The 13899-nt window shown below is 38.5% G+C and overlaps 1 pseudogene; it reads left to right on the top strand.

The window, feature by feature from the left end:
• Nucleotides 1–3414: 3414 nt before the first annotated feature.
• LOC124232690 (olfactory receptor 4C46-like) lies at nt 3415–4327 on the top strand (annotated as a pseudogene).
• Nucleotides 4328–13899: the final 9572 nt, after the last annotated feature.

The following is a 13899-nucleotide window of genomic DNA, read 5'->3' as shown; positions in this document are numbered from 1 at the left end:
AATCTAAATGTTTTGGGAAGTTGGATTATTTAGGTATAGAGAAAAGGATGAATTATTTGAAATTAAGATGTCTGTGTGCAGCATTATTCACAACAGTCAGAAACAACTTAAGTTGATGAATGAATGGATAAAGATGTAAGATATACATATGAATATTATTCAGCTGTGAGAAAGAAGGAAATGCTGCCATTTTCAACAACATGGATAGAAATTGAGGGCATTATGCTAAGAGGAATAAGCCAGACAGAGAAAGAGAAGTAGCGTATTCTATTACTTATATTTGAAATTTAAAAAAAGAAAGAAAGAAAAGAAAAAAAGTCAATCTCATAGAAACAGAAAGGTGATTGCCAGAGCCTGGGAGTTTAGGGGAAAAAGGGAGAGGTTGGTAAAAGGTACAAACTTTCAGCTTTAAGATAAATAAGGTCTGAGGATCTAACGTATAACCTGGTGACTATAATTGATAATAACATTATTTGCTAAGAGTGAGAAACTTAAATGACTTCACCAGAAAAAAGTAAAAGATAAATATATGGGGTGATGGATGTGTTGATTAACAGGATAGGGGAAAATTTTTCACAGTTAAAAGAAAACAAGAAGATTGCTTTTAAATATCTAGGATACGCAACACCATAATTATAGGCTTCTGCCAGGTGTTGAAGAGAATACTAGAACAGTCTAGAAGTACTAAATCAGCACTCTCAATGGATGCCTAGAGAAGGATATAAGATTAGGGATAAGATTTAGGGATTGGGATAGAGTGACTGAGACAAGAAGTCAAATAGGACTGTGTCACTCACAGCTACTTTGACTTTCAGTCTTTTATTTAGGCCCCCTCCAAGACTTCTAAGCTTCTTTCACTTTGGTAATTTCTGACAGTGTTGGGGCTAAAATAGCGTGCCTCTGCAATAAAAGTGTTCACTTGCAGGGTAAGATATTGCTTGAATAAAATTTAGTAATGGTGGATTTTTAGATTACCAATATATTCCTATATAAATGGATAGAATTTATTAAATTACACACTAACAACCATATCATGCATAATATTAATATATGATTGTTAATGACATAAGAGGACATTCTACATATGTGAGAACAATGTATAGAATCAAATAAAAAGGGAAGATAGTGTCTTTGAATTTAATGCAGTAGCTGTTCCTATCTGAATTTGTTTATCGCTAAAAAATAGAGAGAGGGGAAGAAAAATAAAGATAAAGCACACAATCTTCTGGCTCAGTCAAACTGGTAAAACACAGTTAATTAGAAGAAATACTAGCATAAAGCATGAGACTATATGAAATAGAGTAAATTTATAGCTGAATAGAAATAAAAAAAAAAACAGGGCAGGAATCAGTAATTCTTCTGGTCTGTTTAAGGATCTGAAAAATCTTCCTGAAAATTTGAGGCTCATAGAGATTAAGCACATTGTAGGATGCAGCTCTCCAACATCAGACATCTTTCTTTTGCCATGAGACACCTCCTTTAATAATCAAGACTAATCATGAGAATGAAAATAAAATTTGATTACACTTCACACGGAGAAAATACACAAGTATGAATTTTAAGTGACATGAATCATAAGCTATTTAGTCCAAGGACAAACACGGAACACCCTTCCTAACATCAACTGCTAAGGATAAGATGAGTCTCCTTGCCTTCTTTAAAAGCAAAGTTGGAGGTGAATCTTCCTGAACTTATTATATGGCTAAATGTTTCTCTGTACTATCTTCAAAACGTCAATCCTTCCCATTTCCTAGATGAATACACGATCACAATAATAGGTGAAAATCCTTATGTGTCCATAGCAGTGTGGAGAATATGTTCATATATATTTCCTCAATAAATTCTCATAACAACCTGTGAAGTGGTTATTATTTTTCTCACTTTATAGATGAGGAAACAAAGATGTAAGGGGCCAAAGTAATGCACCTCAGTTAGAAGGAGTTGCAAGTGGAAAAGGCGAGATTCCAGTCTGGTCTTTCTAATTCTCAAACCAACACACTTAACTGCTGTGGTAGTCATTTTCACCATTTTCAGAAGAGACTGGGGGTGAATGCTCTGAAGGGGCATTAAAAGGAAAGGAAATTGGGCAGAGGGAGAGGAGAAAATAAAAAGGACCTTCAATGAAAGCAGTACCACTTTTTAATTAATATTTGGGGATTCCAATATGTTAATGTGTGTGTGTGTGTGTGTGTGTGTGTGTGTGTGCACTGATGAAATTTCTTCATATACACTTGTCTCTGAGTAGCATTAAATTAGTTATAATTATTATGGTCATACCAAAAGGAGATTATTACTTCAACTTAACACAGTAGGGCATGGATTAAGAATTTGGGGAAAAAATGAGAGGAAAAAGTTAACAAGTATAATCTGACCTAAGCTTGGCTCTACTCTTTAATATCTGCTTGAAATTGGGCAGAATCAATAACTTTTCTATGCTTTTATTTCCTGATGAGTAAAATTAGTATAAAAATGAGAGTAGCAATCATCTCATAGGTTTATAGTGAGGATTAAATAACCAAACGTTTGCAAAATCACTTACAGCAAAGTAAGCATTCGGTAAATTTTAGTTAATTTTATCCTTATTATTATTATTAACATTAATCTCTGAGAGTGTTTCCTTAATTGCAAAATGAATGAAATAATATAAACCACACAGGTGCTACCATACCCTGCAGATAGCAATCAAGCACTAGTCTATTTACTAGCTATCACAATGTTATTTGATTTAGAAAATGAGCGTTATCAATTAGTTTACAGTAGCTCCAGTATCCTTTCACTACGTTCTCTTCACCGATGCCCTGTTACACTTAATGGCAATGATTATAAAGAGTTTAATAATGGAGTTCCTTTCTCTGGCTTCTATCCTCCTACCAAACCTCAGTCCACTTCATCCAAGACACAGAAAGAGCTTTACCAGAGTTATATCCATGATTCCACCTTTCTCAAATTCTTTTTCATCTTTCCAGTCATATTCACTATTACCTTCCATGGTTCCCCATTTCCTAAGAATAAAGGGAAAATTCCTCAGCCTTGCACTCATAGCATTTACATACACGTTGTATCTCCCTTTTCAAGCCTAGGTCCCACTATGTGTGCAATCTTCTACTTCACATTAAGCTCTTAATCATCTCAGATGATTAAGTGTGCTCACAGGGTATCCTGCCTTTATGTTTCTTTATGTTTCCAAATTTCCTCATGTCTACACTTTTAACAGAATATTTACCCAGAAGACTATTTAAGAAATCTTCAAGAACTGAGAACCTTTTTCTATACCAAGAAATCACATAAAAATTCACAATTCAATAAAATCTAGGAATTTATTATTTCTTATATGGAGAGATTTAATAAATTCAAAGTTGCATTAATAAAAATTCATTTTTTCCAGGTAATATAATTAACCATAATGTAAAATCCATGGAGAATAGGAGCATTACAGAGTTTGTCCTACTAGGGCTCACAAAAAATCCAAACATGCAGAAAATCATATTTGCCATGTTTTATCATCTACATCATCTCTGTGGTAGGAAATATGCTCATTGTGGTCACTGCCAGCCCATTATTGGGCTCCCCTGTATCATTTTTCCTGGCCTATCTCTCTTTTATTGATGCCTGCTATTCTTCTGTTAGTATCCCAAACTGATCTTGGATTCACTCCACGCAAAGAACATCCTATTTAATGGCTATATGACTCAAATATTGGGGGAACATTTATTTGGAGGTGCTGATGTCATCCTACACACTGTGATGGCCTATGACCACTATGTGGCCATCTGCAAACCCTTGCTCTATACAACCGTCATGAATCGGCAGGTGTGTATCCTGTTAGTGAGAATGGTGTGGGTGGGAGGCTTTCTTCATGCAACCAGACAGATCCTCTTCACCTTTCAATTACCCTTCTGTTGTCCTAATGTCATAGATCACTTTATGTGTGATCTGAATCCTCTGCTCAATCTTGCCTGCACTGATACCCACCCTCTAGGGCTCTTCATTACTGCTAACAGTGGATTCATCTGTGTGTTAGACTTCGTTCTTTTGTTGGTTTCCTATGTGGTCATCCTGCACTCCCTAAGGACCTACAGCTTGGAGGCAAGGTGCAAAGCCCTCTCCACCTGTGCCTCCCACATCGCAATGGTTGTCTAATACTTTGTGCCCTACATTTGTGTATATGAGACCCGCAGCTATTTTATCAATTGATAAAGCAGCTGCGGTATTCTGTACTATGATAACCTTCATGTTAAATCCCTTAATCTATGCCTTGAGAAATGCCCAGATGAAAAATGCCATTAGGAAATTGGCTAGTAGGAAAGCTATTTCAGGTGACCAATAAATGTGTTTGGAGCCCAACATTGATTCAACTGAGTTAAGGGTCAAAAGGAAATTTTAGATGATCTCAGCGAAGGATAGCTATGAGTTAAAGAAAAAAAATAATGGACAGCTTTGAATCATGGATCTGCAATGAAAGGTGCAAAAATAAGTGCAAGAAAAAGGAGAAAAATCTAACCCAGCAACACTCTTTGAATATTTGGAAACCCCTACCAAAATGGACTTAGTTTCACTAGTTCATCTGTATATATGGATTCAGAAGCTTTCGTTCTAATAAAAAGAAAATTAAAGAAATATTAAAATACATTGGTATTGAGCAGTAATCTCTATAACAATGCAAATGGGTAAGCACTGCTCTTATTCCCATTTTACAGATGAGAAGACAGACAGAAAGGGAGAGGTACCAAAGGGACGTAGAAGAGCCAGTAACCAGAATCTAACTGATTTCTCAGCCATGCTCTTAACTGCTATGATACGCTGCCTGGCAATGATGTTAGAAAGGTAAGATAATTATAATAGTTACCATTTACTGAGCTAGGGACTGAACTGATGGACACAATAACATATATATAATATATAATAATGTGCATTGCATATACATAATATAATGTATATTAATCACCTATAACAAATTATAATTTTTTATTAATAACTCTGCTCATTTTTATATACACAGTTGATGATAATATGTTGACTGGAATATTGTGGTGTGTAAATACTTTAGGAATATAAAAGCAATGTGCCATTTAAACTCTGAGGTAAGTGACAAATATTGCATCATGTTTCCAAATTTCTATGTGAGGTTCAGAATCATTTTGTATTGCTCACGTCACCATCTTATGCTGATGCCCCATCAGAAAAGGTGATGAAGTCAAATAAAAGAATATTTTAATGTCAGAGAAGAATTTCCATTTATTGAATATTGATTCATACTCCATAAGTACTTGCCTGCTAGCTAATAATAATTTCTATAAGTAGAAAAACAACTGGTACATCACATATATTTAATGAATAAATAGAAGTATAAAGGATATTGAATAAAGTCAATAAAATATAGAGCAAAAATACTAATACTGGAAAATAGGAAATTTTTTTCTCACGTTAATCTGATTCAGACTGTGAGGAGACTTCTAGGCAGATCTCTTAAGGAAACCAGAATTTTTTTCACTCTTGCTTAAACTGTGTCAAGAGAAAAAATTGAAACTGAGATTTTCAGTGAATAAGCAAATAGTTTACCTTGATATTCTCTATGCTCCACAAGATTTCATCATCTTGTAAATGTGGACTATTTATATTACATTTCCCTGTTAATTGGTTTACTTTCTGGTAACATTTCATTTTCAAAAGCTGTCTTTAAAAATATGTAGCTCCATCTATACCAAAAGCTATTTCAGGGTAAATATATTCCATTCACTCCTTCTGTCCTTCATTCACTAGTCAACAAATATTTTTGGATATAAGGAATGCATCAGGTACATTGATAGTGGCTGGCACTTCAGTGGTGAATAAACAGGAACATAGGTCTCACCTTCACAGAGCTCAAGATCCATTGAGAGACTCTCAGAAGAGAGCTTAAAATTACAATATAGTGTTATAAATGATAAGATAGTGGCAGATAGCCTAGATAGAAGGCATGTTTGAGAGACACACAACAAAGACCTAGGTGTTTAGGAAAGATTCCAGGAAGAAAAGACGTTAAAAAACAATGGGATCCAAAGCATGAAAAAGAATCATCAGACTGAATAGTCATCAGTTTGTGTGAAAGCATTCCTATGAGAAAGAATATATAACAAAGGCAAGAAGGTGAAACTAAGTATGCTGGAAACCTAATCAATTCAAAATAGCTGTGGTTTTTAATTCATCTATGCATTCAGCACTTATTTACTGAATGCCTGCTGTGTGCCAGGCAACATGCTCCACACTGACCTCATAAAGGGTAAAGAGGAAGATACGAAGCTGGAGAGATGGAAACAGGGAAGATCAAGAAGAGTCTCATAATCATGTTAAGGCTTAATGTTAAGAACCATGGGGAAAATATTGGAAGGTCTTTTAAGCTAGTGAATGATGCAGTTAGATTTAAGTTTTAAAATTATAACTAGCTATGGTATGAGGAATGAATTGAAGGGGACAGGGCAGGCAGCAGGAGAGGTGTTAGGATGTTGTAATGATTTGGGTGTGAAAACATGGAGACCTGAATTCTGGTGATGCCATAAGGATGCAGTGTGTGGTGGATACTGCTGCATCCAGCACAAATCCCCTTTATTAGGCCAATGCACCCAAGCCCTAGCTGCTGTGTGTTTGGGCTGCTAAAGCTTACAGCCTCATCTTCTGTGGAAAATTGCTGCAGAGAAAATGGAAGCTGCTTCACCTGGGGAAGTATGCCCACAATGCCAGGGCCCAACAGCCCCAACAAATGACTGGAGAGGAGATATAAAAGACTGGTGCCCTTGCCTCAAGGTGGAATCAGTTCAGGAGTATAAGCTGTACTCCAGAACACCCATGGCTCCAGGCAGCAGTCAGACTCCAGTTGAGACCACGTCCTTTCCTCCCTACCATAGTCAGCTTCCCTCAACCCCTCTTCTTATAAATCAATTTCATAAAAATCTCCATCTCATCTGTCTGTATCTAGGACACCCAAACTAACATGGAAAGATAGAAAAAGTTTCAAGAAATATTGAGGAGTTATAAACAAAAGATCTTAATATAGGACGAAGATTTGAGAAAGAAGAGTAATTAATGAAACCCAGATTCTGGCTTATATCACTGGATGGATGAGGAAACTGAGAATATGGAACAGAGAAGAGGAGTTTTCCTTGTTGTTGGAAGAGGCCTCTCCACTCCCAGTGGAAGTGGCTTCTCACCCTCTTTCTGAAGGATTAACCCTTCATTGCCTGAGGAAACTGTTATTGCCTCCCCTGAGGCAGCTGCCATGAAAGACAATACTGATTCTCCTCAGGATTCATCCCACTACCTCTTTGCTTCTAGACTTAGAGCCAGAAACAAGTCCTAGCAGGCCCCTAAAGGTGAGGTACAAAGAGTGACACATGAGGAGGTGCACTATGCTCCAAAACAACTACTTGAGTTTTCTAATTTATTCAGACAGAAATCTGGGAATATATGCGAGAATGGATATTAAAGGCATAGGATAGGCATAGAAGAAATATAAAGTTTGATCTGGCCAAATTTATTGATATGGGCTTACAAAACAGAGATTCTGCATTTAATGTTATAGCTGGAGGAGTTAAGAAAGGCTCTAGCAGTTTGTGTGGTTGGTGGCTAACACATGAACCAAAAGGTGGCCTACAGTGAGAAACTTAGAAATACCAAACATGCCTTGGTTTACTGTAGGGGAAGAATTTTGACAGATTAAGGAAATCAGAATGCTAGAGTGGATTTGTCATTTAAGATATACTCAAGCACACTGGGAGAGTCCAGATAACATAGCTTTCATCACAATCATAAAAAATAAATTTGTGAGGGGATCCCCAGCATCCTTGAAAAGCTCTGTGATTAGTCTTTTCTATAGGCCAGTCTTCTAATAGGACCTATGGTCACTGAACTTGGAAATTTAATGCAATGGGAGTAATGTGATCCTGGGTAACAGTGGCCAACTGGTGGCACTCAATCCCCAGAGGTAAGGTGGGCATGGTTACCATAAAGGACAGCAAAATCAAAACAACAATCAGAATAATCAACACAAGAAGACTTACAGTGTTGGCTAATTGATCACGATATTCCTAGAAGTGAAATAGAGAGGAAGCCAACTCAACGTTTAGTTGATCTTTGTCAGCAGAGAAGTTCCAAGTTAAGAGACCAAAAGTCTCACTTGAATCATAGAAACAGAGATATGGCCTTATAATCGATTCCTGTACTTGAGCCAGTTTCCAGACTGAATTCATTGAATGAAGGGGAGATCGAATCCCCTTGAGGAAGGACCCTGGAAAACTGCTAAAACTTTACATATTTTTATTTCTCCCAGCCTTCCCCAAAGGGACCTGTGATGTTTTATCAGGGTAACTGTGAATTGTGGAAAAGAAAATAACCAGACGTATCAGGAACTACTGGGCACTGGCTGGGACCTAACAATGATTCCAAGAGACCCAAAAATAACACTGTGATCCACCAGTTACAGTAGGAGGTTATAGAGGTCAGGTGATCAATAAAGATTTAGCTCATGTCAATTTCACTCAGGTCCGTTGGGTCATTGAACCCATGCTGTGGTCTTTTCCCCAGTTCCAGAAGGCATAATTGGAATAAACATACTCAACAACTCGTAGAATCACAGCATTGGTTCTCTGACCTGTCGATTGAGGGCTATTATGGTGGGAAACGCCGAGTAGAAGCCACTAGTACTGGCTTTACCTGGGAAAATAGTAATCCGAAAGCAATGCCATGTTCTTGGAGGGACTGTAGAAATTAGCGCCACTAGCAAGGACTTCAGAGATGTAGGCGTGGCAATTCCCAACACATGCACATTCAACATTTTTATCTCACTGTGCAGAAGATAGATGGATCTTGGAGAATGACAGTGCGTAATTGTAAGCTTAACCATGTGAAGACTTCAATTGTAGCTGCTGGGCCAGATGTGGCTTCATTGCTTGAGAAAATCAATAGATGATCTGGTATGTGATCTGTAGCTAGAGATCCGGCAAATGCTTTTTATCTCCCTGTCAATAAGAACCATCAGAAGCAGTTTGATTTAAGCTTGCAAGGCCAGCAGTATTGTCCTACATGAGGGGTATGCCAATTTTCCAGCACTGTGTCATAATTTAGTTCATAAGAATCTTGATTGTATTTTGTTCTATAAGATATCACGCTGATCCATTAAATTGACAACGTTTGGGGTTAGTCTGTAAGGTTCTTCTGGTTGATATTAATGTTTGAATCAGTAGACTGAATAAACCAGATTGTCCTCTCTAATGTAGGAGGTCCTCATCCAATCAGTTGAAGGAATGAAAAAACAAAAAGCTTAGGTCCACTGAGTAAGGAAGAATTTTCCTTCCTGAGATGTTTGGAACTGAAACATTAACTTTTCCTGTCTGACACAATGCATACGGGCACATTAACTCTTCCTGATTTTACAGCAGCTTTCTGCCTATGGACCTGAACTGGGACATTGGCTCTGCACAGTTTTCACTTGCCACCTTCCATAATTACAAGTGCTAATTCCTTATCATAAATCTCTTCATATATCTCTCTGTCTTTTTCTCTCTCTTTCTGTATATATATACATATAATTATGCATCATTGAATGACAGGGATACATTCTGAGAAATTATTCATTAGGTGATTTCACCATTGTGCAAACATCATAGAGTGTACTTACACAAACCTAGACAGTACACCTTACTACACACTGAGGCTATATTATAGTAATCTTATGGGACCACCACAGTATATGCAGTTCATTATCTACTAAATATCTTTATGCAGTGCATGACTGCATATATGCTATTGGTTCTGTAAGATATTTCCTTTTCATGGATTGGACAACTTAATATTGTTAAGGTTTCAGTAATACTTAAAACAATACAGATTCAATACAATCCCTATCAAAACTCCAATGACATTTTTTGCAGATATAGAAAATTTATTTGAAAATTTCATATGGAATCCCAAGGGACCCCATAGCCAAGAAAATCTTGAAAAGAAAAGCAAAATTGGTGATCTCACATTTCCTGATCTCAAAACTTACTGTAAAGCTACAATAATCAAAATAATGTGGTACTGGCATAAAGACAGGCATGTGGACCAATGGAATAGACTGGAGTCCAAAAAGAAACCATCACACGAATGGTCAAATGACTTCTACAAATGTTCCAAGACCATTCAATGAGGAAAGGACAGTTTTTTCAACAAATTGTGTTGACAAAAATAGATATCTACATGTAAAAGAATGAAGGTGGACCCTTAACTTACACCATATATACAATAAACTCAAAATGGATCAACATAAACGTAACAGCTAAATCAACATTTTATTGTTTTAGAAAAAGTAGAGAGGAGAACTTCAGGGCATTATATTAGGCAACAATTTTTGGAATGTGACAGCAAAAACGGGCAACTGAAGAAAAAAATAGATAAAGTGAACTACTTCAAAATTAAAAACACATATGTGCCAAAGGACACAATCAACAGAGATAAAAGGCTAGCCTTTGGTTGGGAAGAAATTCCTGCAAATATATGTCCGATAAGCAGTTAATATCTGGAATATACAAGGAGTTCCTACAACTCAATAACAAATGATAACCTGATTAATAAAAACACAAAGGACTTGAATAGACATTTCCTCCAAAGAAGATATGCAGGAGGCCAGTAAGCACTGAAAGGATGCCCTACATATCTAATCACACTTTCGCATTCTTCATGGGAATGCAAAAAGGTGCAGCTGCTATGAAAGATGATAAAATGTTAAAATTACAATTACTATATGATCCAGCATTTCCACTTCTGTGCGTATACCCAAAGTAATTGAAAGCAGGGACTCAAAGAGATATTTGTACGCTCGTGTTCATAGCAGCATTATTCACAGCAGCAAAAATGTTTAAGCAACCTATGTATTCATCACTACATGAATAGGTAAAGAAAATGTGATATATATGCAATGGGATCTTATTTAACACTCAAAAGGAAAGAGTTTCTGACACATACTATGACACAGACAAACTTTGAGGATGTGTTAAATGAAACAAGTCATTCAGAGTTCTCGTCAAGATGGCGCTGTGAGCAGACGTTGAACTCGCCTCCTCCCATGAACACAACCAGGTTACAACAATTTTAGGAAGAATCACCCTGGATTGAAAACTGAAAACTGGATAAAAAGAAACCCCACAACAAGGGACAGTCCTGACGAAAGCAGAAGAGGCACTAACTCCAGCCAAAGAGGAACAAAAGCCACCTTTGGGAGCAGCGGAGCTTCTCAGCTGGCCAGGCGGGAACCAACCTAAGGTACGAGCCCTCCCTGGAGGAGTGAGGTCCAGAGCGGGGGCAATACTGCTATAACCATCCTTCAGACTCAGCCCAACTGAGAGGAGGGTGTTACTGTCTGGTTTTGCTGGCTATTAACTGCAGCGAGGACACCCCAGAAAAGTTATCGGCCAAAAGCCAAAAAGATCCGGGTCTTAAAGGACCCACGCACAAACTCACTCAATGCAGCAACCTAAAATCACCAGAGAGAAGGCTGACTGTCCTTTGGTGAAACAAGGCTCACCTGGTGGGCTCTGGGGGCATCTTGCTGAGAGGAGGATCCTCTCTGGAGACAGAGACATTGGTGGGGGCCCTTGCTCTGAGCTGGTCCAGGAGTGCTGATACAGACACTGGTGGGGGCCATTGAGGTGCATCCCTTGGGCTGTTAGCCCAGGGGTCTGCCACACCCACTAGAGCACAGATTTAATCCAGTTCAGCCAGGGCAAGCAACCCGCCCTAGGGACTGGCCCCACCTAACATCAAGCCCTCAGGCTACTTTTCAGCCTGCATTGACTGAGTGCCTTGATCCTCTACAGGCAGGCAAGGGTGTCTGCCTCTGTGGGGCAGGGCTTGTGTGAGGACCAGGTGAACTGTGGGGGGCATTGGGGCAGAGGTGGGGACCTCTGCAGTGTGGTGGTGGGGTACACTCCAGGGGGTTGAGAAGTGAGCACGGACCAGGACTATGTTGACAGTGCATGTGGTCCAGAGGGGTGTGAGGCTTATCAGGGGCAGAAGACTTGTGCTTCACTAATAGCCATAAAAAAGATCAGCCCCACCTTCCAAAGCCTGAAACAACCAAGTGCCTCCATGCCAAGGGCTAGCCCCACTCAGCTGCACTCCTAAGAGAAGTGACATCAGCCTTGTTGGCCTCAGGCCTATCACAAATGTAGCCCCTGAGCCTAGCAACCAGCTACACTGGGTACCAACCCAATTAAGAGGACACTTGCAATAAGAGTGTGCTTATAGACTTTGTAGCCAACAGTGCTGAGGCCCCTCCAAGCCGGATTTACAAACAGCTGGCCAGGGAAGGAAAGATCAGACTCCCTGTGTACCTGCAGTGGGAGAAAACCTGCCACAGCAGAAGAACACAAGTAGCCCACAAAGGGGTCACTCCTGGCTTTTATGGTCTGGTGACGAGAGGGAAACACACTGCTGGGCCTCATAAGGCATGTCATACATAAGGCCACTTCTCCAAGATCAGGAGACATAGCCAACTCACCTTGTACAAAGAAAATAGCACAGAGAAAGAGGCATAATGAGGAGGCAAAGGAATACTTTCCAAGCAAGGGAACACTACAAAACACCAGAAAAAGAACTAAGTGAAACAGAAACTAGCGACCTCCTTAACAAAGAATTCAAACAAAATATAATCTGATGCTCACGGATATGCAGAGAAGAATGGATAAACACATGGAGCACATCAGCAAAGAATTGGAAGATATAAAAAAGAACCAATCAGAAATGAAGAATACAATACTCGAAATGAGAAATTCACTAGAGGGACTCAATAGCAGAGTAGAGGAAGCAGAAGAACGGATCAGCGAGCTAGATGAAAGATTAGAGGAAATCACCCAAGCAGAACAGAAAAGAGAAAAAAGAATTAGAGAGTGAGAACAGTGTGAGGGAAGTCTGGGACAATATCGAGAGTGCTAACATTTGGATTATAGGGGTCCCAGAAGGAGAAGAGAGAGACAAAGGGGCAGAAAATTTATTTGTCAAAATAATAGAGGAAAATTTTCCTCACCTGAGGAAGGAAACAGACATCCAAGTTCAGGAAGCACAGAGAGCTCCAAACAAGAGAAGCCCAAAGAGGCCCACACCAAGACATATTATAATCAAAATGTCTAAAATTAAAGACAAAGAGAGAATCCTAAAAGCAGCAAGAGAAAGGCCACAAGTGACATATAAAGGGAAGCCCATCAGGCTGTCAGCGGACTTCTCAGTCTAGACCCTACAGACGAGAAAAGAATGGCACGACATATTTGAAGTGCTAAAAGGAAAAAACCTACAACCAAGAATACTCTATCCATCAAGGCTGTCATTCAGAATGGAAGGAGAGATAAAGAGCTTCCCAGACAAGCAAAAATTCAAGGAGTTTATCACCAAGAAACCAGTTCTACAAGAAATGCTGAAAGGACTTATTTAAGTGGGAAAGCAATGACCACAAATAGAGATAAAAGAAAAAAAATCAAAAAAACCCAAAACAACAACAAGAAAAAACAGGCAATAAAATCACTTGTAAGATAAAAGTATAGTAAAGGTAGCAGTTCAACTACCTGTGAAGGTAATATGAAGGTTAAAATACAAATGTACTAAAATCACCTATTTCAATGATAAGAGGGTAATGGATAGACACCCACTAAACCAAAGGCTATATATGATGAGAAAAACATATGATGTGGGAGGAGGGGAGTGAAAAAGTAGAGCTTTTAGAAAGAGGTCAAGCTAAAAAGTCTATCTACTGAATATAGACTGTTATATGCAGAGTATATTAAATAGGATCCTCATGGTAACCACAAACCAGAAACCTATAACAAGCAGGAAAAAAAGTAAGACAAAAGAAATCAAACATATTACTAAAGATAGCCATCAAACCACAAGTGAAGAGAG

The sequence above is a fragment of the Equus quagga genome, unplaced genomic scaffold (genome assembly GCF_021613505.1).
Source record: "Equus quagga isolate Etosha38 unplaced genomic scaffold, UCLA_HA_Equagga_1.0 1080_RagTag, whole genome shotgun sequence".
In the NCBI taxonomy this organism is placed as follows: domain Eukaryota; kingdom Metazoa; phylum Chordata; class Mammalia; order Perissodactyla; family Equidae; genus Equus; species Equus quagga.
Note: the sequence above shows the minus strand (reverse complement) of the source record. Positions and strands in the feature narration are given on the sequence as shown.